A 3,231-nucleotide genomic window follows, 5' to 3' on the forward strand; every position below is an offset into this window, starting at 1 on the left:
CAATTTCCATGGGATATTGTCATAGGGATTATTTGAGGATGATTGAAACCTTTGATTGACTTCCTGGGGGTTTTTATGGTTTCCCAAATGTGATCCCTGATTTCAGTCCCTGATAGTTCAAAAACCCTGATCTGAGGATTTGTCTGATCAATCTTTGTGTAGGAGATGTTATGAGCCAATGGATTAGGTCAAAATGATGCACTTGAGGTCTTGATATCATGTCCCAAGCCATTAAGTCAAATTCTGAGCAAAAGTCAGGAGTGTGCTGTCTTCAGTCAAAACCCTAATTCAGTCGACTCAAAGCTGTTGAGCTTGTTGAAATGAATCTCTGAGGACCAAATGTTGATTATTGATGAAGATGATTCATTTGAGATGAAGGGAGAACAAAACCCTAATTGATTGTTACTTGTACTGATGAGTGATTTCCTGATTAAATCCTGCTGAGTCACAAGTAACAAACACAAGCTATGCAGTTTGTTAGAGATGCAAATGATGCATATGCAGATGATATGAGGTGGTATCTTAGGTCAAAAATTGGGGTATGACAGATGCCCCTATTTAAGTTTCTTCAACCTGAGACATGAAGATTGAAAATCTTCGTTTTGATAGGGTGGAAGAGACTTAAATATCAGAAGACGCAAATTTTGGACCTAAGATACCAAAATTGCGAATGATGCAAGGATATCTTTACCGAGGGATATCAAGAACTGACTCCACTGGGGAAAAGAGATTGGGAAGGATGTCTCAATCCGTTTTAGGAAGAGAATCCGTTTTTGTTTTTCGGGAAAGCAAGTGTATGCTTCACCGGGGAATGATAGCTTTGTAAAAAACTTACCAATCGACATTATCGACTATCAACACAGGGATAGACTTGTTTAATAATGCGAAGGTGAAAGGTATGAAACTGTGTTACCGACTATCAGCATGGTGATAGACTTGACAAGGTAAAAAGAGTTTCAAAGGTTCGGTTAATATTACCGACTATCAGCATGGTGATAGACATGTTAATAATATAACCAGAACAAAAGGATTACCGACTACCAGCCTTGTGATAGTGGTTTTGAAGACATGATCAATTATCAGCCAAGTGATAAAATGATTCTGGAGACTTTGCTAGGGAAATTACTGGTTATTCAGCCTTGTGAACAGTAATAAGGCCCTGATTGTCAAATGGTCTTCATGATTGATTTCCTTGAGAGGAAAAAGCTTTTGAAAGAGACATAAGCTGCTCAGATGATGAGGCTATTGCTTATTGTCTGTTTTTTCACGACTCTGGTTGAGGAATCGGAATTTGAATCTATGGTAAAGACAGGGTTCTAACCAAGAATGAATTGGAAAGAAATAGTCAAACAAGACTTTGTACCCATGAGGAATGAACTCAACTGGGGATTCCCTCCTTTATTTTAAGAGGAGAAACTGAAGCAACCTTCTTCCACGAGGAATTGTCTCAGTGGGGAACTGGAGAAAGAATATGTTCTTTTCTGCTTATGGGTGACAACCTACTTGGAGAGATGACACGCCCATACTTGTTTCTTTTCTTTTTATTATTTTTTTTTTCTCTTCTTTTTTTTCTTTTTTTTCTCTTTCTTCTTTTTTTTCTCTTTTTTTTTCGAGGATAGATATATCCTGAACAAGTGATTTTAAAGCAATCATTGAAAAACGCAAGAATGCATAAATGATGCAAATATGTATGAATGATGAATGTCATGAATGTCGCATGCATGCTAACAATACTGACAGACAGAGGAGTATATACTGGAGAGGGACCGACGTCGCAATACAACCAGATACTTGGCAAATGTTTTTCAACACGGTGATGAATGGTGTTGCGTGCTTTAAACTTCTCTGGGGAAGATGAGCATCTTTTCTCATTGAGATGAAAGAACCTCTTCACTGGAGATTGGAGATCTTCTTCATTGGGGATAAAAGACCTTCTTCACTGGGGATAGAAGAGCTTCTTTACCTCGAGGGGTAATTGCTTCAAGAATTCTTTTCTGGGACAAGAATACCGTTGTCTCAACAATTTTTCCGGGAGAATCCTTTTTGTTCATCCTATGGAGACGACTGCTGATGTTCCTTCCGTTGTTCACAACTCAAAGGAAAATTTCGCTTTTATTTTGAAAAAGAAAAGTGAAGTAAATTCATTTAAAACTTATTTTTTCTTTTTTTCAAAAACGAATAACACAATTAAAGCGTCATTTTGCAAGCTGAAAGAAATTAAAGATTGCAAACAAATGGGCACAAGGCTCAAATTTATTTAATAGGATGGTAATCAGCTAAAGGCGTGATTCCATGGAGTATTTACAAAAGTAGGAAATGGTAATTATGCGGAAAAGGCTACATTGAAAGCAATAACCACTATTCCCCCTAACAATTTTGAGTTCCAACTGTGCTTGTCGCTTCAGATTGATAATGATTTGATTGAAGATCCTTTGATGAAGTACAGACTCTTCAGGTGACGAAGTATAGACTAATGCAGTTACTTTGTCATAAACCCCTAATTTTTGCCTAGATTGCCCTTTCAGGTTTTCAATCTACCAGGATGAATTTTTTCTGTTTATTGTCTCTAATTTTTGCCTGGACCGCCCTTTCGGGTTTTCAGTCCACCGAGACGCTCATTTTTGCCTAAGTCGCCCTTTGCGGGTTTTCGACTTACCGAGCTGTTCTTTTATTCTTTTTTAGACAAAGTATTTCTTGACTGCATCAGCATTCACAGGATGTGGGAGTTCATCACCATCCATGGTTACAAGAGTCATGGCGCCGCCAGAAAATGTTCTTTTGACAACATACGGGCCTTCATAATTAGGAGACCATTTGCCCCTAGAATCTGGTTGAAAAGACAAGATCTTTTTAAGCACAAGGTCGCCTTCTTGAAATTCACGAGGTCGAACCTTTTTGTTGAAAGCTTGTTTCATCCTTGCTTGGTATAACTGTCCATGGCATAGAGCAGTCATACGTTTTTCTTCGATTAAGTTCAACTGATCGTATCTACTTTGACACCATTCAGCTTCTGATAACTTAGTCTCCATGAGGACTCTCATTGATGGGATTTCAACTTCTACGGGGAGCACAGCTTCCATGCCGTATACTAGAGAAAAGGGAGTTGCCCCTGTTGAAGTACGCACTGAAGTACGGTACCCATGTAAAGCAAAAGGCAGCATTTCATGCCAGTCTTTGTAAGTGACGACCATTTTCTGGACGATCTTCTTAATGTTCTTGTTAGCAGCTTCA

Source organism: Vicia villosa, linkage group LG2 (assembly GCF_029867415.1).
Source record: "Vicia villosa cultivar HV-30 ecotype Madison, WI linkage group LG2, Vvil1.0, whole genome shotgun sequence".
In the NCBI taxonomy this organism is placed as follows: domain Eukaryota; kingdom Viridiplantae; phylum Streptophyta; class Magnoliopsida; order Fabales; family Fabaceae; genus Vicia; species Vicia villosa.